The sequence below is a fragment of the Mustela erminea genome, chromosome 14 (genome assembly GCF_009829155.1).
Source record: "Mustela erminea isolate mMusErm1 chromosome 14, mMusErm1.Pri, whole genome shotgun sequence".
Classification (NCBI taxonomy): domain Eukaryota; kingdom Metazoa; phylum Chordata; class Mammalia; order Carnivora; family Mustelidae; genus Mustela; species Mustela erminea.
This window is the reverse complement of record NC_045627.1, coordinates 48,810,773-48,834,610: the sequence shown is the minus strand read 5'-3', so window position 1 is coordinate 48,834,610 and position 23,838 is coordinate 48,810,773. Positions and strand designations below refer to the sequence as shown.

Genomic DNA, 23,838 nt, shown 5'->3' with positions numbered 1-23,838 from the left:
GGAGAAATGCCTGAGCCTCCACTGGGAAGGCTACAGACCACAATTAGGCTTCTGCAGAGGAGAGGGTGGGCCAGATCTTTCTAGAAATGGTGGGATGGAGGAAAGAAAAGCAAAAGGCAGGTTAGCAATAGTCTGTGCTTCTATGTGACAAAACGCTGACTATCTGGAGAGTAAGCTGGCATTTACCTAAGAATCAGTGACAATAGTCCCCATTAGGAAGGGGTGAGCTCCAGAAGCCTGGCAAAAAAACACCTTATCACCTCTGTTCAGGGGATTTGCCCTGACAGCTTAGATCTCTCAATGGGAGAAGCAGGGTGTGATGGTTAAAGGCACAAGCTACAGAGTTCAGTTCCACCTCTTACCACCTATGATCTTGAACAAGCTATTTAAATTATTCACATTTGGTTTTATCATGTAAAATTCAAGAATTAAATATCCTGGGGCACCTGGGTGGCTCAGTGGCATAAGCCTCTGTCTTTGGCTTAGCTCATGATCTCAGGGTCCTGGGATCAAGCCCCACATCAGGCTCTCTGGTCAGCCGGGAGACTCCTTCCCCCCTCTCTCTCTGCCTACTTGTGATCTTTGTCTGTCAAATAAATAAATAAAACCTTAAAGAATTAAAAGTCCTAGCTGATAGGGTCACTGACATTATAAAGCATATGAAACACTGAGCATAGAAGTGGTTCACTAGTACCTACCTAGTAGGTGTTCAATGGACAGTTACTATGTGGAGGGTTTGCAGATTTCAGCATTTCCAGAAATTTGTGCTTTCAATTTTAGGTAACTTTTGTATTTGTTTGCTATGTTTTGTTTTCTTATGTCATCTGTTGTGATTTGGGAGGGACACTGGGAGAAGCTGACCTACAGAATATCTTACTAGATATACTATCTAGTTATCTAGTAAGTAGAGAGTATATAGATAGATAGTAAGTAGATAGTATATCTAGATATACTATGCTTCTATGTGCTTCTATGTATAGTATAGATATACTATCTAGTAAGTAGATAGTATATAGACATATATATATCTAGATATACTATCTACTTTCTAGTAAGATGCTGTACTTAACTGGAGCCTCAGAGAAACTATGTCGGTTCTAATTTTTTACGTATTTAATTATATTTTAATTATTTGCAATTTGATCATCCAAAATGGCATAGCTCATATACCCAATATATTTAAATATATTTAATAATCTACAAATTACATTTTCTCTTCGGTGTTCAGAGCACACAATTTCCAACATGGGTAGGGGGTTCCCGCCACACCACCAAAAAGCACTTCTCAGAATGCCAGTCTGAGAAATAAGCTCATCTGACACTATTTACCTGGAGACCGCATTAGACTCCACAGGTCAAGGGCTCAGTCCTATAACACGGGGTGTGTGTGCATGCATACACACACATGCACGCACACCACTACACACTTATGTGGCCCAGGCTGTTACCTGCACTTTAGGCTCCTGACAATTGGCTATCAATCAGAGGACTCCATAACTTCCTCAGGTTCAATGAATTTGCTACAGCAGCAGCTCACAGAACTCAGAGAAACATGTTATGTGCTAGATCACTGGATTAATGTAAAAGGATATAACTCAGGAAAGATCTAGAGGGAAGAGCTGCACAGGGCAAGGCAGGTGCAGAAAGGTTCTGGAGGTTCCACGCCCTCTTAAGGCCCACCACTCTCCCCACATCTCCAGGTGTTCACCAACCTGAGAGTTTCCCAACCTGGGAGTTCTTCAGACCTCTTGGGTTTTTATGGAAGCTTCATTACAGAAGCGCTCTTGGTTAGAACATTGGCCATTGTAATGATTCAGCCTCCAGGCCTTCTCCCCTCCCAGAAGGTCTGGAGGGGGACTGAAAGTTCCAACACTCCAGTCACTTGGTTGGGGGCCTCCTGTTGATTTCCAAAAGACACCTCATCAGTGGAACAAAACATAGCTTTATAACCCTCATCACTTAGGAATTTCCAAGGATTTTGGGAACTGTGAGCCAGCCAAGAACTGTGGCCAAAGACCAAATATATTTGAGATATTCATATATTTTGGTCATCTGAACGACCAACTACATATTTCTTATAAATCACAATATCACACATTTCTTTACTCAATATGCTGGGAAATCTGACTTAATTGATTTTCTGACTACTGATGACATTTGAGTACTTTATTCTGCTAAACATGTATATGAAAGAATATAAAGGACTAGTGCTATGTAAAATGACTTGTCACAGAGTTAAGGTACTCTCAGTGCCTATGTTTATAAAGTTGTCTAAAAAAACAAACCAGTTGGGATGCCTGGGTGACTCACTCGGGTAAGCTGCTGCCTTTGGCTCAGGTCATGATGCTAGGGTCCTGGGATTGAGTCCCACATTGGACTCCTTGCTCAGCCAGGAGTCTGCTTCTTTCTCTGCCTCTGCCTGCCACTCTGCCTGCTTGTGCTCTCTCTCTGATAAATAAATAAATAAATAAATAAATAAATAAATAAATAAATAAAATCTTTAAAAAAACAAACAAACCAGGGGCATCTGGGGGGCCTAGTCTGTTATGGATCTAACTCTCGGTTTTGTCTCACGTCATGACCTTAGTGTCCTGACATGGAGCCCCATGTCAGGCTCCATGCTCAGCATGGAGTCTGCTTGACACTCTCTCCCTATCCCTTTCTCCCTCCCCCCGTGCTTGCTCTCTCTCTCAAATGAATAAATAAATCCTAAATACACACACACACACACACACACACACACACCCTAACAAACAAACCAGAGCCCTCAGCACCTTTCAACCTTCTAGAATCTTCCAGACACATGGTCTAGAACCTGTCTGAGTTTTTCTCTATCTGCATGGATTATGGAATCTTCGTGAGTGCAGCTTGACTGCTTATCCACATCCTCTCTTACCTCTCTGCCTGGCTCTCCATGATCTAGTGACATCGGCTTTCCTTACTCCTGGTTTCTGGATCTCTGCCTGGCACAATCTTTCCCCTTCTTTTGAAGCTGATGTCTACCTGAGTTTAAGTCCCCCTTTGAGTGCCTCTGATACCATATTCCCCTCCTAAATCTTGTTATAACACCCGGTGCTGTTCATCATAGCTCTTATCACAAATGCATTTACAGTTGGCCCTTGAACAACGTGAGGGGAGAGGAGCACAATCCTCTCTGGACAGTTGAAAACCTGCCTATAATTTTTGCCTCCCGAGAAACTTAATTACTGATAACCTCCTGTTGATGGGAAGCTCTACCAATAACATAAATAGTCGATTAACCCCTATTTTGTATGTTATATGTATTATATACTGTATTCTTACAATAAAGCAAGCTAGATAAAAGAAAATTTTAAGAAAATCATAAGGAAGAGAAAATATATTTACAGTACCATACCGTGAAAAAGCCACAAACAAGTGAACCCTCGCAGTGCAAACCCATGCTGTTCAGGTCAGCTGTAAGTGGTTATTTATGTAACTTTAACTTAATTGCAGCCGTCCCTATTAACATGTACATTTCATATTGAGGGACGCCATAACTTTTGGTTTACAGCTATATTATTCTCAGCATTTAGCCCAGTACCTCTTCAAAAAATATTTATAGGGGCACCTGGGTGGCTCAGTGGGTTAAGCCTCTGCCTTCAGCTCAGGTCATGATCCCGGGGTCCTGGGATCGAGCCCCGCATCAGGTTCTCTGCTCAGCAGGGAGCTTGCTTCCTCCTCTCTCTGCCTGCTTCTCTGCCTACTTGTGATCTCTGTCTGTCCAATGAATAAATAAAATATTTAAAAAAAAATTTATAAACTGAGTAAATAAGTGAGGAAGCAGGTATGAGAAGTCAAAGCTGATTCACCTTGAGGCCAGGTCTCAGGCTTGGGATACAAACACATTTTTGCTATTTTCCTTGTCCTGTGGCTCTGAGCAAGAAACTGAACATCCTTTTGACTTGATGTTTTCTCTTCTGTAATATAGAGATAGTATATTATCCTCTCCCAAGTTAATTGTAAGATATAAATTAGGTTGCACCATGTTCACAAAAACATATCATCCCTGGCACATAGCAAGCACTCAAAAAGTTGTCAGTGCTCAAGGGTCACCACTATTCCAAGTGCAGTAAGAGAGAAGTCTAACTATGTCCGTGATCTATGCCTGGGTCACTAACCCAAACAGCTGATGTTAAGGCAGAGTCAACAGCAATGGCAGTTTAAGTCTTTCTCAAAGCAGATCAAGAGCGTGCTGATCCCCCTGTAGCACTGGAAGAGCTTCTGCCACCGCCTCACTTAGTCTGAGAGACAACTTATCATTCGAGTTGTGGCATCACACAGCATCTCTCAGGAGAGCTGCTGGCTTTGCAAACAGAGCCAAAATCTGATCCTCAATTACATTGTTTAAAATAACGGATAGTGTCTCTCGTTCGGGGAGGGCTCAGCAGGATCTGATAATCATCACCTTAGCAACTTCTAGTTACCAGCCAGCATTACAAAGGAAAGAGAATATTCCAGTAACATGTGGTCTGGGCAGACACTTAGACTTCACATCTAAATTTACAATACATCGCGGTCTGCCACCCCCAGGAGTCCACTCACTCTAGTAGCACATGTGCATATGCCTAGCTCCTTAGAACCCAGCCTTTCCAACGTTTCTGTTTCAGATGTGCTTTGTCCTCCACAAAGATTTGCAAAACAAAATCTTTTCTAAAAGTCTATGTAATCACTTTTCATTTCTGATTAAACCTTGTTGAAGATTATGTTGTACCAGGAAGAGTACTGTTCTTCTTAGAATACAATCTCTGAAAAACTTTGTAGGAAAAAGCAAGTTCAAAATGAAATGTTCAAGGAGTCAACTATTATCACTACATGAATTCATTTTATAATAAAATTTCAAGCAGTACATCAGAAAGAAAACCATGGCTAAATAGCTAGGAAGGCAAGGCAAGATTCATTCAGACAAGAGATGGCTTTGGAGAAGGAGCCTCTTGGCCGATTTCCATCATTACTGAGAACAAATACATTATATGCATAAAAAAAGGAATTTCACATTGAAGCTAGTCTCAAGATTTGGAACTACCTAACATGGAGTTATTAAAAACAAAACAAAACAAAACAAAAAAAACCAGCTTTGCCATAGAGTTGATGTTAGAAAATGATTCCTATCAGGGAATACAGCTGCTGACTCTCTGGACTCTTGAATCTAGATGAGGTCATGTGATGACCAAGCCTTACCAAGAATAAATGAGCAGAAATGCTCCTTGTTACTTCAGGGCAGAAACATTTAAGAAGTGGGGATGTTGTCTTCATCCTCTATTCCCCATCTGTTGGCTATTCTGTGAGGAACCCAACGGAAGGGGGAAATCACAAGTGGGAAGGAGTCTGGATTCTATAATCAGTGTCTAGATAAAAGCTACTTGCTGACCACCAACAACAACATCCACACGTTACTGTTTCCTTATGAGAAACATATTTCTCTTCTCTAAAGGCATTGGAATTTTAGGAGTAATTATCACAGCAGTTAACATTGTCTCAATTAATAACTTCGTTTAAAAGAAAAGAAAATCATACATTTTTCAAAGGTTCTTGAGAACTTGAAGTCATGCAAGGAGCCTGACAGGGTGAGTGGGATCCGAATCCTATAAAGTGGCAGCTCTGTGTTTAATATATGATTATCACTATTAATATCACTGGTGCATGTTTGCTCTACTCACGTAATTTCTCTGGTGTTTTCGACTTTGCCACACTTTGGAATTCTAATAACTATTTCTGTAATATTACCAGTTACTAATTTGCGACACTTCCTTATTTTTGACATTTGGCTCCTTGGCTTCATGCCCCTGTAATGGACATTAGGGACCAGAGAGTCATCATGTGTGAGCTCATTATTTCTTCCCAAGTGCATAGAAGGTATGATATGGGCAACAGTCAGCACTTTTGCTGAGACACAGGCCAAAAAGCCATACCTCTAATCATCCAAATTATATGAAGCAAATGAACAGCAGGCAGGCAGATAAAACCCTTAGCAACTCTCAGAAGCAGCAAGAACTTGGAGAATCTGATCCTCGTCCACTCACAGGATGTGCTCGGTTCCAGGACTGAAGGTAGGGTTCAAGTTGATTAAGATAGTGATGATCATCAGAATCCGAATTATTATTGTTATTATTATTATTTTTTTTACATCATCTGGGGTTAGTTTGGAGCTGGGATTGGGCTAATTGCACATTAGACCAATTTCTTGTGTGCCTATCATATACATTATCACTGCAGAACCACTATACTAAGCTGTAAGTTAGAATACATAAGCAGCCATGAGAAGGTAGTATAAAGGCTGATACAGAAACGTAGATGGAGGTATTCTGTTCTAAAATTAAATAGGAAATGGAAAGCTATAGCTTTTTAAAGGGGGAGAAACACATATCCTATCATCTTCTAGAAGCTACCTGAATTACAGGTCCTGTCCTGTACCACACAGGTACCTCAGCCCCATGGAAACAGCACACTCCACTGTAGGCTCTTAAATGGGTATGAATTTCTGTAAGGGAGAGACTAAACTCTGAAACAGTATCAGGATCCATGATGGCACTGGCATAAGGAAAGAGGATATCCAGGGAAGGATGGAGTGCCATAGGGTTGACCATTCTTTATGGACACATTTCAACCCGATGCTAAATTGGTTTCATAAACTCTCTACTTAAAAACCCTAGTGTATGAGGCGCCTGGGTGTCTCAGTGGGTTAAAGCCTCTGCCTTCAGCTCAGATCATGATCGCAGGGTTCTGGGATTGAGCCCTGCATCAGGCTCAGGGAGCCTGCTTCCCTTCCTCTCTCTCTGCCCACCTCTCTGCCTACTTGTGATCTCTGTCTGTCACATAAGTAAATAAAATATTTAAAACAAACAAAGAAAAAAACCAAAACCCTAGCATAGGGACACCTAAGTGGCTCAGTTGGTTAAGCATCTGTCTTCAGCTCAGGTCATGATCCCAGCCAGGGTCCTGGGATCGAGTCCTGCATTCTCCCTCTCCCTGCCATTCTCCTGCTTGTGCTTGCTCTCTCTCTGACAAATAAATAAATAAAATCTAAAAAACAAAACAAAACAAAACCTTGTGTAGTGGAGCAATAGAGTCATTAAGAGTACAGATGTGGAACTAAAGGTCTAAATCACAAGCTTCCATGCCCACTATAGAGAGTTGGTCTAAAGGAAAAGGTGGGATAATAATTACCTCGTTCTAGGGGCACCCACGTGGCTCAGTTGGTTAAGCGTCTGCCTTTGGCTCAGGTCCTGATCCCAGAGTCCTGGGATAGAGCCCCCCATCTGGCTTTCTGCTCAGCAGGGAGTCTGCTTCTCCCTCTGCCTGTTGCTCTCCCTGCTTGTGTGCGCACGCTCTCTCTCTGTCAAATAAATAAATAAAATCTTAAAAGATACCACCTTATTCTATGCATTATGCTGAATAATCCAAACACAACGTAAGATGTTACCTTCCAAAAGTAAGTACTATATGTAATTTAACATACATATTTATACTATATATACAGATATATATTCTGAACATCTGGGATATTAGCCCTATCCTTCCATAGATGAATTAAATCAATATTTTACAAAAGTTCTTTCCTAGTCCCAGAAGTTCATTGACATGCAGCATCCTGTCCATTCTCTTTGCCAACACCCTAAAAGCAACATAATATCAAAGGGCATATGTAGTAGAGAATAAACAACAGTATGCAGAGTACGCATGTAGACTCAAAGCCTCATTTTTTCTTTTTACTGCTCCTATTAGGCTCACAAAACCACTGCCTTTGAATGTGAGGTTTCACTTCTAACACTCGTAGGTGATGTCAAGATTCCTAAACTATGTGGATTAGTGGCTTTCTGACTCAAAATCCAGAAATCAAGGCCTTTCTCTGTTGCAGAGACAACCAATGGTAAATATTTATTGCTGAGGGGTCCATCTTTTGTGTGCAATTTCAGTGGATTATTTATCATTTTCTCCTGATCCACTATTCCCTTTTTCTACCCTCTCTTTCCGATTCATTCTGTCTGGAAATTGCAGCCCCACAGCAAAAATGTGGCCCGGAAGTTGCCATCACTCATTCCACTGAGTGCCTTGCTGGCTCTGGCTCCTCCCTACACACACCCAACCATTACCCTGTTTATCTATAGGGGTATCTGCATTACAGGTGCTTATGTATAAGCATATCTACATATTTTCTACAACCTCGTGGAGGCCCAGGCAAGCTCTTCTACATGATGATATATTCAGAGGAACAGCGCCTGTTGCCGTGGTCGGGCGCAGGGTGGGTGCCACTTGGAAGAACACCACGTTCTTTTCGGGTGAACTGCCGTGTCAAAAAGCCGTGAACGTGGCTGAGGGTTGCTCACCAGGGCCAGTGAAAGGCAGCATCAAAGGAATGATCTGAAATGTGAAAAAGAATCAATAATCATTCTTCAAAATAAGGCCTTTTCAAACATGGCAAATGTCACTGGCTCTTGGCAACACTATTGGGATTTATTCTCTCAGAAAGGGCACCACCACAGGGCTGAAAGAAAAAGCCCCGGTATGTTATTCTTTGAAATGGCAAAACGACAGAAAAGCAGGCACTGGAGTTCAGAGGCAGATGCAAATTAAATGCACATAATTCCTTGGGGTGCTTTGATCCATCTTCTCTTAAGGGTTGTGCTGCTAAGGGTGGGTCATGGGAGGTGTCACTCGGGTGCAGGGAGGGTGAGGACGGGAGGTGTCCCGGCAGAACCTGGATGCCCTCACTCACACCCCAGTTTCAAACGAACGTCAAGAGTAGGAGCTAATTTCTTGTTTCCTCAGCAGCTTCTGTCTCACATGCCAGAGCTCAGCATTTGACTCCTTCCTTACCCTCCTTCCCACCTCTGAACAGTTCCATCTGCCTCAGATTATTCCCCATCTCTCCTTCCCTTGACCCCAAATCAAGCCCACTGGCTTCCTCTGATGGCCTCTCCTCTAGTTCCCTAATGCTAGTTTCTCGTTGTTTCCATGCATTCATCATGTTTACATCAGAATAATGGGTCCAACACAGGCCGAATCATACCACTCCTCCTGCTTACCTCCAAATCTGTTGGGGTAATCTACAAAAACAGTACATTCTGCATCCTTCCTGAGGTAGCTCGGGTCTTTTTTTTAGTACTAACTCCTCTATGAAGCCCCAAATCCCTATAACATCATGACAGCTACCCTCCAAATATACCACGCTTAAAGTATGCCATGCCTCCTCCCATCAGTCCACCACGGAGTAACTTGTACCCAACCTTCATATAGCAATGTTTATAATGAAAGGCTTCATAGTGGTAAAAGGAGCCACAGGTACACACTGTACATGGAGGGATCACACAGACAAATGCTGAGCTAAAGAAAAGTGTTACAAAAGAGAACATATCACATAAAATCCACTTCTATGAAACTCAAAACCAGGCAAAAGTCCATAGTGAGAAAATCATAGTTTCCTCTTGGAGGTGCAGAGAGTTAAGAGTTAACTCAGAAAAAGCCCCGGTATGTTATTCTTTGAAATGGCAAAAAGGGGCACAAAGAAGACTGCTTGGGAGATATAAATGCCTCATGCAAGACTTTGATTTGGGTGGTAATCACATGGGCACATATCTACATAAATCCGGGTGGTAATTACACGGGCGTATACATATGTAAAAATGCACTGAGCTGGCCAGTGAAGATGGGTCTGGTATGCCTCCCTTTAAAAGGAAACAAACACCAACAGATAAGTGACATCTGGGGGGAAATGTTTCTTATGTTCAACCGGTCACCACATCCCAACCTCTGCCCATAAGACAAATAACTCTCTTCTTCATGTTCCTACTTCCTATTACAGCGACAGATAAACAGATGGTTCTTGCTGGTGTCTCTTTTTGCTCTTAGCTTGTGGCATCTTTATAAAAAGGGACTGAGTGGCATTTTCTTTTCATCCCCAGCACTTAACACAGAGTTCGGTCAAATGTTGCTGAATGAATGTAATAAGAATCACAAATAGAATTGAGTGGGCCCCGTATGCGTGTGGGGCCATTCCTGCCGCAAATGTCCCCTAGCTCAGCTGTGTGCTTCTCCACAGGCAGAACTCTAAGCCATCATCCTCTTATCGCTCCCATGTCTGTTCATAACTGCACTGTCTTCCCCATTAAGAAACCGAGTGAAGCCAAAATGATTTGCACCCCAGACCATGCTGCACTGGGCCAAGAGAGCACACACACTGGGCTCACACACAGTCAACTGCACAAACATTAGGCTGGTTCGTTGTGGAAAGAAAGCAAAATTAATTTGTAGCTGTCAGTCAGTTGGGTGAGATTTGCTCCACTTCTGAAATTTATTGACAGGCTCTAATAACTGGCACTTAAATTGTCTTTTCTGGAAGCAAGCGACAAAAGGCAGGAACTGGAAATAGGATGTTCACCTCCGGTTCCCAAGCAAGACAGAAAGAGGCCATTGTGGTCATATAGTTTTTATACCATTTTCAAATCCTAATAGACATTTTTGCTATTGGAAGTTTCCCAGATTAGCTTGCTGTTTTTCTTTATTACTGCAGGGTTAATGTAGTCTGAGTGTTTTGGCAAGGTTTACAGCACAGAGAGTGAAGGGGAAAAAAAGAATCGTGATTTCCTGTAATAAAGAGGGTGGCGAAGACTTGGAATCAACAGCCGTTTTATTGAGGGACTTCTGGTGATCGGCACTTGGACGTATTTTAATTCAAATACTCTTCACAATAATGCTGTGAAGAGGGATTTATGAGGCCAAATTTACAGATGAGAAGAATTGAGAATGCAGAGGTAAAATAATTGCCCAATACCTGTAGTAATGCTATAGTCAAAATTTAAATTAATATTTCTCAGGCTAACTCCTATGAAGTCTGATGAGGTAATAACTTGCAATTTTATAGATGCAGCTTTTAGGAAGGAAAAGGTCCTTCCTAACTTCCCTCAGAACTCATCACCGATGTTTACTTTACTTCAATAAACCCAGCCTCCTAGACCAAGCTATGTAGATAGGTCTACCATATCAATCAACTCAAGGCAATATTTACAGACAGCTACTAAGAAATAATTATACATCTGTTTATTTTTATACATGATAGGGAGTCATAAGAGGAAGAGAGAACAGCCTTTGCCCTCAAGGAGCCCTGCAGCCTAAAATTAAGAGATTTGGCCAATTCTCCACTATGTACAGAAAGTCGGGAAGGGCATTAGCATGATGATCCCTGCACTTGTTTCTCAAGCCAGCAAAAAGCAGCAGCCTCCTCAGCAATCTCTCCTGTCTGTGCCCAACACTAGTTGCTGCTATTGTAGATCATGAGTCCTCAAGAGATGGTCATGGGCTGCATGATCTTGGGTGCCAAGGGAGCCATCTATGTCTCCTGGGCTTCATGTTGGAAGGGAGAACAACATTCTAAAAGCAGAGAATTGCTGAGGTCGTAATGCTTGAATGTCAGTGACCCAGTGGGGAGGGTGCAGGACTTGATTTCTTTTTGAGGGCTTGATTATGTCTACTGCATACAGGAAGGATTAAATGGGGGAGAAGTGACTTGTACTTTAAAGATACACCATTCCACAAAGATTGGCTGAGGACCCGCTGGGTGCTAGTGTTGTGAACTCCCGTGAGAAGGGCAGATGTAAGTAATTATCACTCCATGTGGGAACTCTCCATATAAAATAGGGACCAGATGTTACGGGAGCAGAGAGGTCACATTTAAATCTATCCAGAGTAACTGAGAAAAGTCAGGCAAAGAAAAATGGAAGAGATTTCCAAGAAGAGACACCAGCATGTACTCTGGCACAAAGATGTTAAAAAATATCTCATGTATCTAGAATGATGGGGGCTTTGATATGGTTATAACACAGGTTTGTGTTTTTGAATTGTTTTTCCATACGTTGGTTTTTGGCTTGGCTATTTTTATTCGATTGTTTATCTTAAGAAGAGACACCAGCATGTACTCTGGCACAAAGATGTTAAAAAATATCTCATGTATCTAGAATGATGGGGGCTTTGATATGGTTATAACACAGGTTTGTGTTTTTGAATTGTTTTTCCATACGTTGGTTTTTGGCTTGGCTATTTTTATTCGATTGTTTATCTTATTGATTTCTCCTTTCTTCAATAAATATTCAAAATGTGAATGAACCCATTTAAGGGTAATGGATCAGATACTGTATTAGGGTTCTCCAGAGAAACAGAACTGAGAGACAGAGAGAGAGAGAATGAGAGGCAGGAATGGGGGGAGGGGAGATTTATTTTAAGGAATTGGCTAATACAATTGTGAAGGGTTGTAAATCCAAAATCTGCAGGGTGTGTTGGCAATCTGAAGACCAGAGAAAAACCCAGCCAAGACCCAAGACCCAAGGCTATCTACTGGCAGAATTCCTTCTTGCTCAGGAGAGGTCAGTTTTTGTTCTAATTAGGCCTTCAATTTATTAGATAATACCCACCCACACTATAAAGAATAATCTGCTTTACTCAAATCCCATCAATTCCAACGTGAATCTCATCCAAAAAACACCTTCACAGAAATAATCAGAATAATGTTTCACCCAATGTCTAGGCACCGTGGCCAGTCAAGCTGATGAACAAAGTTAACTATCAGAGGACCATGAAGAAAAGAGACGTGTTCGAAGTTTTAAGGATTTTGTTTTTATCTTTTGGGTAATACAGAACCCTTGAAAAGTTTTAATCAACTTATGATAAAACCTCTGATACAACTGCAGATGATGCTGAAATTTTTAATTGAGCAGATGCTAATGATATTAATGGAGACAAATATAGAAAGAAAAATAGGATTGGGTCTTGTAGAGTTTGAAATAGCAGCATGACAGCCAGGTATAAATATGCACGAGGCACTAGAAACACAGGGGTGTGTGTGTGTGTGTGTGTGTGTGTGCAGCTTAAGTTAGAAGATATAAATTTTGAGAGATGCCTGGGTCGCTCAGTCAGTTAAGCTTCCCCCTTAGCTTGGTTCATGATCCCGGGTCCTGGGATGGAGTCCCACACTGGACTCCCTGCTCAGCATGGAGCCTGCTTCTCCCTCTGCCTGCCACTCCCCCTGCCTATGCTCTCTCCCCTTCTCTCTTTGACAAATAAATAAATAAAATCTTGAAAAAAAGATACAAATTTAAAATTGCTATTATGTAGTGACTGCTAAAATCATGCATTTACAAGGGATAGAGAATGAGAAAGAGCTGAGGGCAGAATTCTGGAGAGTACCAGTATTTTATATAGTGAGAAGGAGCAGGAAGAGGCTAAAGGAAGAAGAATTATGACAAAATACCTAGAATAAATGGTAAATAGACAATAAAGAAAAGGTCCCTTAGAACATGGAGGGAGGAATGGGTATGGACTCAAAGGAAGTGTAATAAATTATGAGCAAAACAAAGTCACGAGGGTCTTCTTAGTAAGTTTTCCTAAATATTTATGGGTACAGAAGTATTTCAGCCTGAAGGCTAATGGTGGAAGACAGGGGGTAATGGGGGAAGCAATATATGGAAATATGAGAACTTGGAACGCCTAAGAAAGCTGCTACTGTATCAGTATCCATGACCAGTGCAAAGGGTAGGAAGAAAGAATATGCGATACGCTGAACAGCCGAGGTGATATGAAAAAGTTGACACACTATCAGAGGAATCATTTAAAACCAAATGGTAGAGGAAGTGAAGGTACAACATTTTAGGGGTCTCAAGGGAATTCTCTATAACAGAGAGAAGCCAGCATTTATTCCCCAACCCTTTTCTTTCTTCCTTGTGGAAGGTCATTGTTAACAGAACTCTCCTGGCCTCTCTCTGCAACCTTCACTTACTCTTCCCCCATGGTGTATGGAGTAAAAAAAAACAAAATACACACACACACACACACACACACACACACACACACACATATATATACAAACATATACATATATATTTATACATATGATTTTATTTATTTATTTGAGAGAGAGAGAGAGCGGGGGGCAAGAGGGATACTGAAGGGAGGCACAGAGGGAAAGGAAAAAGCAGACTCCCTTCTGAGCAGGGAGCCCAATGTGCGGCTCGATTTTGATCCCAATGTGGGATCATTTTTGAGCGGAAGGCAGATGCTTAACCAAATGAGCCACCCAGGTGCTCCTGGAGTAACTTATTTTATTGGTAAAGACAAAAAGAATAAAGTCTATGCTTATGACTCAGAGCCTCCCTCTTTCTCTTAGGAGCTGGTCCTGCCAGCTCAGGGCTCAGGCTCTCCACGGCGCTCTGCCATGTGTCCAGCCTCACAATGAATGGGTTGACCTATCTTATCCAGTCCTGGGGGTCAGTATTAGGGCCCTGATCTATGAATATCCGCCTTCCTCTCCAGCACCACTATTATAGGCAAGAGAAGGGCAGTTTTGATATCCCTTCTGCTGTTTGTCTTACTGTTCAATAGATTCGGTTAATTGTGCATGAAAGGTGAGATGCGTTTTTAGGCACTTACTTCCTAATCAGGGTTACAGTAAAGGAAATGGGGGCATGTTTTGTCACCCACATCTAGACTGAGCCACCTGAGGACAGGGAGGGGCTCTCCTCTTACCACATTTCCCACAGTACTTACATGGCCCATAGGAGGCACCCAAATAAATCAGGTTTAATTAATGATGAATTAAATGTTTCCTTATATATATAAGGAAACATTTAATATATATATTAATATATATTAATATATATATAAATATATATATATATATATATAAAACCTTCAATTTCTTCAACCTTCAATTTCTTCTCTCTTTCTTAAATGGTTAGGTAGCAGGAAAAGTAGGCAAACAGGGCTCTCACATACTCAATAAAAAAAAATCATAGATAAGAGGAGTTTCTATATCATTAAAGAAAAAAAGCAAGAATCAGAAAGAAAATGGAATAAGAACACCAATAAAACATTTCACAAAAAAAGAAATAAAGTGGCTGATTCACAGCCAAAGTGATACTCAACCTTATTCATATCAGAGAATGAAACTTAAACAATAATTTCATTGGTTCACAAGATTAAAAAGATTGATGATATCTAATGTTAGTGAAGGTTCAGAGAATCAGTCACTGTCCATTACACTTTCAATGGGTGTGTAAATTAAGGAAGCCTTTTTTGGTAAGTGATTTGGCAGTGGCATTTAAACATTAACTGTGCATATCCTTTGTCTAAGCAATTCCATGCACAAAAATTTATTTTAATATATCAATACATAATCTCAAATATATATAAGTAATGGTGGTCTTTTCAGCAATTTAGGAACAATCTTAGTGTTGATTAGTAGGGGTTTTTTAAACAAATTATGGTGCAACTATATTATGGAATGATCCTTAGCAAGGGCTCTCAAGCTCAGCATTGACACTGAAGTCTGAAATGCCTTTGGACTGGAAAATTCTTTCTTGTGGGAGACGGTCCTGTGCATTATAGGATATTTAGCAGCATCTCTGGCTTCTATCCTTCCTGGCTCCCCCTTCCCCACAGTTGTGACAACCAAACATGCTTCCTGACATTGCCAAATGACAGCACGTCTCCAGGCATTGCCAAATTACAACATGCTTCTAGACGTGGAAGCCAAAAGACAGCCTGTGGAACTGGGGCAAAATTATCCCCATTTAAAAATCATAGTTCCACAAGAGACAAAGGAGAGCACCTAGTAAATATCAAAGTGTTTTAAATACTAGGGTTCCAAATAATAATTTCACACAAGTGAAAACAGCATGTTACAGAAAAATAGATCACATCATCCATGTACTAAAAAGACAGAGATGAGGCGCCTGGGTGGCTCAGTGGGTTAAGGCCTCTGCCTTTGGCTCAGGTCATAGTCCCAGGGTCCTGGGAACGAGCCCCACATCGGGCTCTCTTCTCAGTGGGGAGTCTGTTTCCCTCTCACTTTCTGCCTGCCTCTCTGCCTACTTGTGACCTCTCTGTCAAATAAATAAATAAAATCTTAAGAAAAATTAAAAAATAAAAAGATAGATGAACATATATATATTTGCAAAGGAAGAAAGCATAAAGTGAGTGTAGGAAGATGTATTATCAGTCTCCAATTGGCAGTGGTTTCCTCTGAGTGCAGAATAGGAGTTTGGGAGCTTTTCCTTTTTTTTTTTTTTTTTTTTAATGCTTTGTGCATCTAACTAAAGAAAATTAGAAATTACTTTCTACTACATGTAACAAAGCCTTGAAGTTGGTGATTAGAGCAAGTCCAAAGACAGTCCAGGGCTAGGATCACAGGTCCACTATGTCTTCTAAGACCAAGGTCATGTATTTGATCTCAGGTAATCATATATGCCCATCACCTAGGACTCATGGGATGGCTGTTCTACTTAGAGCATCAAGTTTTCCTTCTAAGAAAGGGAAGCAAAGCCAGATTCCAGCTAAGCTGAGCTCATCCTCTCCAATTACATGTCATTGACCAGAACTATGTCACATAGCCACAACCATCTACAAAGAATCTATTTTTAATTTTTTTTTTATTTCAAGTCAATTTAGTGAACATATACTGTATTACTAGTTTCAGAGAGAGAATTTAGTGACTCATCAGTTGCATATAACACTCAGTGCTCATTCCATCAAGTTCCCTCCTTAATGCCCATCACCCAGTTGCCCTATCCCCCCACCCTCCTCCCCTTCAACAACTCAGCTTTTTTTTTTTTTAATTAGAGTTGAGAGTCTCTTATGGTTTGTCTCCCTTTCTGTTTTCATCTTATTTTAATTTTCTTTCCCTTGCCCCATGTTCATCTGTTCTGTTTCTTAAATTCCACATATGAGTGAAATCATATGGTATTTGTCTTTCTCTAACTGACTTATTTCTCTCAACATAACCCTCTAGTTCCATTCACGTCACTGAAAATGGCAAGATTTCACTCTTTTTGATGGCTGAGTAATATTCCATTGTATATGTATACCACATCTTCTTTATCCATTCAGCTGTTGGTGGACGTTTGGGCTTTTTCCACAGTTTGGTTGCTCTGTGGACACTGCTGCTATGAACATTGGGGTTCAGGGCCCCCAGAACACCGATATTTCTTTTAAGCTGCCATCTTACCAACTTGAATACAAACAACATAGACAGCTAACAACAATGCCTTATGTGAAATACCTTCAAAATAAAGAAAAAGGAAAGGTAAGAAGTAGAGGACTGGAAAGAAGGGAGGGGGAAAAGGATTAGTACAGAAGAAACGATGGAATGGACACAGAGCTTGAAGACAACAGGCTTGGGTCTGAATCCTGCTGTCATCACTTCCATACTTTTCAGTGGAAAGCAAATTAGTTTCTTTAAGGCTGCTTTTCCAAATATAGAATGCCTATCTTACAAAATGGCTATAGGACTAACTGAGATCATTTCGGTTATGTTCTTAGGTGATTGCATACAGTAGGTGTTAAGTAAAGTGGATTTTCTTCTTCTTCTTAGAATGCCCACAGCTTATTGAATATGAAAACATTCAAGTGCACATAAATAGCTCTTTAGTTGTCCCATGGATATTGTGTTGTACCCTAAGGAGAGCTTCTGTTCTTCAAGGGCAGGGACTTTGGGTTGCTGTGGGATTTCATAAAAAGTATGGGTATCTTTTATACCACATACACACTCATTGGACATCACATATCTTCTGCCCTGGACACTTGGCAAGCCTGATGACACAGTGATGCTACACAGAAATGAGGATGGACTTTTGAAGTGAGGTCCAAGAATTACTATTGTGTAAGTGAGTCCCTCAAAACATAAATAGTCCTAGTCTGCAGTAGCTGGATAGGTTGTGAGACACTCAACAGGGGAAATGAAAGGCAAAGGGGAGCTCAAAAAGGAACAGAGAGAACTCTGTAGTCTTTGCAGGGTGGTAATTTTGATGAGTGGAGGTTGCATTTATGTGTCATGGGGAATTATGGAGGGGACCAGAAAACCCTGGAACATGTATGCACACACACAAACACACACACACACACACCACTGCACAAATACCAAGGCTGGAGGACTCCCACTGATTACTCTTTTCCCCTTAGACTGTCCACTTTAATCCCAGCCCAAACACAGCCCACATCACCACACCCTCCCCTCACAAATCTCACTTTCCTCCTTAACTTCCCAGTCTCTGTGAAGGCCATCTCCATTTTTTCCTACTCATAAGCTTTTTTTTTTTTTTTAAACAATTTTATTTATTTATTTATTTATTTATTTAGAGAAAGAGAGCAAGAGCAAAGGAAGAGAGAAAATCTCCAGCAGACCCCACACAGAGCATGGAGCCCAACACGGAGCTTGATCCCAGAACCCTGAGATCATGACCTGAGCCAAAATCAGGAGTCAGAAACTAAACTGACTGCACCACTCAAGCACCTCACAATCTCTTGAGTCTCCTTCAATTCTCCAGTCATAAAATCACCTCCCAATCTTGCCTTTCACATGTGTCCCTCTCTTTGCCTTTCCACCACCACGGCCTCAAGGTCGGTAGGTTACTTACCCAATCCCTCTACGGGTCACATTCCATCTGTGCCTCCATGTTGCCATGCAAAACTCTGTTCAACAACTTCTGAAGCACAAGTCTCTCATCACAGAGTGCAGCGTTGCCCTTGTTTTCTAGGTAAGTAAACTGAGGTACAGAGAAGAGAAGAGAAAGACCTTGACGAAGATCACGTGGCTTGTAAATTTCAAACACAGGAATTAGTCTCTCCAGCTCCAGAGCCACATTTTTCTCACGATATCACACGGCCTGTTTCAGGCATCAGGGAACTCTCCCCATGCTCCTGGAAGGGGGTCTACTTCCTGCCTTTCTCAGCAGCCTGTGTTCCAGCTGCTTCCGCACTGCTGACAAGCAGGCCCAGTACTGAGATCCCTGCTGGAAGCTGTCGTGAAGCCAGCATCAGGTCAGGATGCTATTTACTGGGCAGTGGAATTGAGGAGGGATGAGTGCCAGTGCCTGTGACTTCTGTGTTTTAATATTCACTTAACTTTGTGGAGAGTAATTATATTCCACTCATTCTACACCAGCTGGTATTTACTTCATCCTCCATCAGGCATCAACAGAGCATGGGGCTGCAAGACAGAAATATTACTCTGGCGAGCATAAATATTTCATTTTTCACACCACAAATGCGTTGATGATTTATTAATTAGCCTAAAGGCTGCTGCCTCTGTAGAGCTGAAAGCGAAGCTTTTCTGCTGTGTGGATTGGGCTTGTCTGGGGCACAGAGCCCGTGGGTGATGCTCAGCTGGGAACATGGCCCAAGTTTGGCAAACGGCCTCTGGAATGTCCAATCCAAACTTCACAGGCCCAGCCTTGCCTTTTGACTGCTCACAGAAGCCTCACAGAGTACTTCTCTCGCCTCAAAAAATATTTTATCTCCACTTTTCCAGAAAATATAGCTGGGACCAGAGCCAACTAGTCTACCTATCAGTTGGCTACTGAGATGAGGTTGCTAACCTGCTAAAAGTTCAGTACCTGCCATTGACCCAGATTTTGAAGCTATGTGATCCATGAGAGTTGGATATTCAGGAAAACCAACAGAGCCTCCCCTTGAACTTTAGCTACAAATTTTGGGCCAATGGTAGGGTTCAGGGCCCTTTCTATTTATAACTGATCAAACACTGTCTTTGAGAGGAATAATTATCCTAGGGATGAAGCACTCATGGGACAGAAGTCCACTCTGACTGGGATCTGTGTACCCATCCTAAGGAACTCCCTGTGATCTCTGAAGAGACCTTCAGCTTGGTTCTGAATAAGTTGTGAATTGTTTAAAGGAAGAACAAAAATGGAACCCAAAATATAAGTTTTGTTGTTGATGAAGCTATATTAGAGGATACAATTTGGTGTGGGGTCCAGTAGTCTGCCAATCTTCCACCCTTTTCTAGAGCACTGATTCTTAAGGAGGGAAGGATGTAATTTTGCAATGTCTAGAGATGTTTTAGGTTAGTCTAACTGTGGGGGTGCTATAGGCATGAAGTGGGCAGAAGGGTAGGGATGCTGTTAAATATCCTACAGGCGGTTGTCTGTAGACACAGACTGTCCTCTGCCCCCAACAAAGGATCATCCGGCCTAACGCATCAATAGTGCCGAGGTTGAGAAACCTTGGTCTACTCTTGCATGCAGCATATCTGAGGTAAACATGGGTCTGTAAAGTAGACACATTTGCACAGGTCACTGTTTCCCACTTCTCCTGGGGAAGAAGGAAGAACAAAAATCCATAGCTCATGCTTAGGATCTCTGATAGATTATCAATTGAGTAGAATATCTATGAGAAAGTGGACTGGTGGTTGTTATCTCCTTCCTAAATAATCATTCCATTTTAATAGGTATGAGTAAAAGGTGTGACAGTAGGTCAAGAATACCCTTGGGGGAAAATTCCCTCAAAGATACCAAGAAGGAAGGAAAGTCTCTCTCTTCTAACAGTATCTGTTCTCAAGACTCTAGTCAGATATACAGATGAACCTCAAATGCTAGCAAGTGATCAAGGTAAAAATTAGGAATATTTTCTGCCCCATCCCTTAACTTGATCTCAACATACTTTCCTTTGGTGCCAGACCTCAAGTCCCTGGCTTCCTGATCTGACTTAAATATCTGTCTTTGGTCCCACTGAATTGCCCCAAACGCTACTCTGGACCTCTGTCTGATGACCTACTCCTTTCTCTTTCTGGGATTTATCTTCACTTGTCTGACTACTCAGGTATGACTGAGCCCAGACTCTGGCCCCTGGCTAGGGACAACCTGGTAAAAGGTTAGAAAGCCCACACATAGAAGTTCCCTGGGTTACACCTTTGCATATTTCCTACTGACTTTTCTCAAACATCTTTCAAGGTAGGAACTACCATGATAATTTTATTTAAGAGCAAGTTGATATTAAGAGCAAGAGTCAGTTGATATTCAGATGGATAGGGCGCCTAGGTAGCTCAGTCATTTAAGTGTCCAGCTCTTGGTTTTCGCTCAGGTCATGACTTCATGGGTCATGGGATCGAGCCCTGAGTGGTGCCCTGAGTGGAGCCCTATATGGTGTCCAGATCAAGCTTGCCTCTTGCTCCCTGCTCAGTAGGAAGTCTGCTTGAGATTCTCTTCTCTCTTTCCCTCCCCTGATTCACGTATTTCCTCCCTCTCTCTCTAAAATAAAGAAATACTATTTTTTGAAAGAAGGAAAGAGCAGTTCCTGGAACACACCAGGAACATAACAAACATAGACTAGATATGGATCAGCTATTGACTGAATGAGCCAGCTAACAGTTGGCAGAAGGCAAGTGAGAAAGATGATCTGCCTTATCCCTAGGTTTGGCTTCCCTACACAATGTGACTCCTGACTCTCCTGTTACCTTTTCCGGGGCATATGACCCTTCTCCAGGAACATTATAATGCATATCTTTCTATCTATCATATCCCCAAGCCATCACTCCACGTCCATGACTATGACATTTTTGGTATCCAACACAAAGAGTTTCAGAAATCGCAAAGTTCTAATGATCTTTTGGGTCAGGACATTTCTGTAATCTCTCACACTATAAATATCTAGATCTATATAATCTAGAGAGAAGCAATCTACATATCATTTTTAAAATTCATTAATTCAAGAAACATACATTGGGGAAGAAACATAGTGCTCTGGGGGAGGGTTTGGAATAGTGATTAAGAGTGAAAGCTCTGGAGTCAACTGCTCAGAATCAAATCCCCCTACACCATGGATTTGTCTTATGACTTGGAACATTTGTATTAACTTTTTTGTAGGTCTCATTTCTTCACATGTAAATGGGAACAACAATAATAGTAGCACTTCCCTCACGATTCTGCTATGACAATTAACGGGATAAATTTTTACATTCTCTGCCACAGTGGCTTTGTTCAGTCATGTGCTAGAGATTTCTATCGTCTTACACAAAATGTGTATCTTATTCATTCAATGACGTTCTTGATATTAACAAAAGATAACAACTATTGAATGTTTACTCTGTTTCAAAGCTCTGCAGTACTGATCTTCTTTCTAATTAAAGAGCAGGTGATGTCCCTGAGTTGCATGCATCACTATCCCTGTTGTACAGATGAGGAAGGTGAGGCAAAGGCTGAGAGCATACAACCTGCTCAGGATGGCATGGCCAGAACACAGCACAGTGAGGATGAGAATTCAGGCTGGCTCTAAATCTCCCTTTGCTAACCACTACCCAACACCATGCCAGGGGATGGGCAAAGGCAAGGAAAAACAACATTGGCAGATGCATAACTAAGGCACATACAGGTCACTGAACAGAGAAAAAGGCCATCTTGGGCAAAAGAGGGGGTTTCCTAAAAGACACAATGTTTGTTTGGGGTTTGATAAATGAGAGTCACTGGAGAGAGGAGCTGGTGGGACTCCTTCACAAAAGTACGAGAACATCAGAAAATAGGGACAATTTGGTCATGCTAGCTGGAGCATGGGTTATGAAAACAAGCAGGAAAGAAGAGGAGCTGGTGAGGAAGGCATTGTCTAGGTCGCAGGAGATGTGGACACTATGTAGGCATCTGACTTCTTACAGAAGGCAGTAGCAGAAGGCCACAGGCACATTTTTGACTTAGAGAAAGTCATTCAAGTCTGAGTGGGGTAAACATGTCATGGATGAGACCAGTAAACTAGAGTCCAAAGAAATAAGTTCCTGTGAAAACGCCTAAACCAAGACAGAAGTGATCAGCATGGATGACAATAGACAGACAAGAGAGCTATTTAGGGGGTGAAAACTCCTTCATGTTTGAGTAAAGAAAGTTAAAAAACAAAATCTCTGTGTAGAAAAAGGAGTTTCCTAATGAACCTGGAGCCACGTGATAGCAAAGCCCTAGCACAAGGGCCCAGCCACCAGTGGGCCAGGCCATATGAGGCGGGAAGAAAAGATGTCCTCCCTGGTGGCAGCAGCACCCATTCCCCAGGTATCAGACAGGCTTTCCTGCAACCAGTGATCCTGTCCACAGAGTTGTCAGGCTAGAGCCACAGGTGTCAAGGCTAATAACCAGAGCCTTAGCATCAGCCTACGTAGCTGGAGAGGTGTGGACTAAATTGAACTAAATGAGCAATTCCTAATTCTCATTTTAGTAAATAAAGAAAATCAAATCATAAATTTAGGCAATATTTAAAATGATTAACACTAGCAACTTTCCATGAAATAATTTAACCTACTTTGATTTAGGGTATCTGGAAACTTTTCATAAAACTATGATCAACATATGTATAGTTTTCATTATTATTAATAGGAATCTGTTAGGCAACTTGGATTTGAAAATGCCCCATGGATCAAATACTCATATAGGGTTCTCAGAGGTGGCTGCGGAAGACTGGACACACAGGTATAGCATTAACGCAGACCGTGGGATGACCAGCTTCCTACCCAGAAGACAAACCCTTTGTAGGCCACAGGGATTTTAATGGGAAATAATAAATGGAGATCAGATTTAGCAAAAACCATTTCCTGAGGGAAAAGTCAAAGAGTATTTGTGGACCCTGGGAGTCGCTGAGAATTCAAGCTCTAGGTCAATTTGTCTATACGAGCTATACTAAATTCTAATAATAGTTTGTTAAATGAGATTTTTATTTGAGATGCCTGTGCATCAAATTTATTTCTTATATGATAGGCTGATTTTAGAACAGCTAATGAGAATCTCCTTTTTTATAGTCTTTTACGTGTATTTTTTTCCATCGAGCCTATTTTTAAACATTTCAAACCAAAAGCAAATTTCAATGTAATAATCAAGAGTGTAGGTATTTAGAAGAAGTAAAGTAAATGTACGAGAAGTGGCATTATCTTTCAATAATGAGCAAAACAACAATTATCTCAGAAAGCACATTTGTCTTACTTTCTGTTGAACCTTGAGGAGAATGAATAATCAGGACACGAAGAGGAAAGAAATGGGTTGAATCACTATAGCTCCTTCCTCAGGAGACTGT

General features: G+C 41.4%; 1 long non-coding RNA gene across 1 annotated transcript in view; it reads right to left on the bottom strand.

The window, feature by feature from the left end:
- Window positions 1–7,318: 7,318 nt before the first annotated feature.
- The window catches only part of LOC116573489, a 94,976-nt gene continuing 78,456 nt past the window's right edge, over window positions 7,319–23,838 (bottom strand). The window contains exons 2-4 of the long non-coding RNA XR_004278832.1: window positions 18,417–18,988; window positions 8,182–8,379; window positions 7,319–7,354 (exon numbers count right to left, since the gene is read on the bottom strand). This is a non-coding gene — a long non-coding RNA (uncharacterized LOC116573489). The remainder of the gene's footprint in view (window positions 7,355–8,181; window positions 8,380–18,416; window positions 18,989–23,838) is intronic.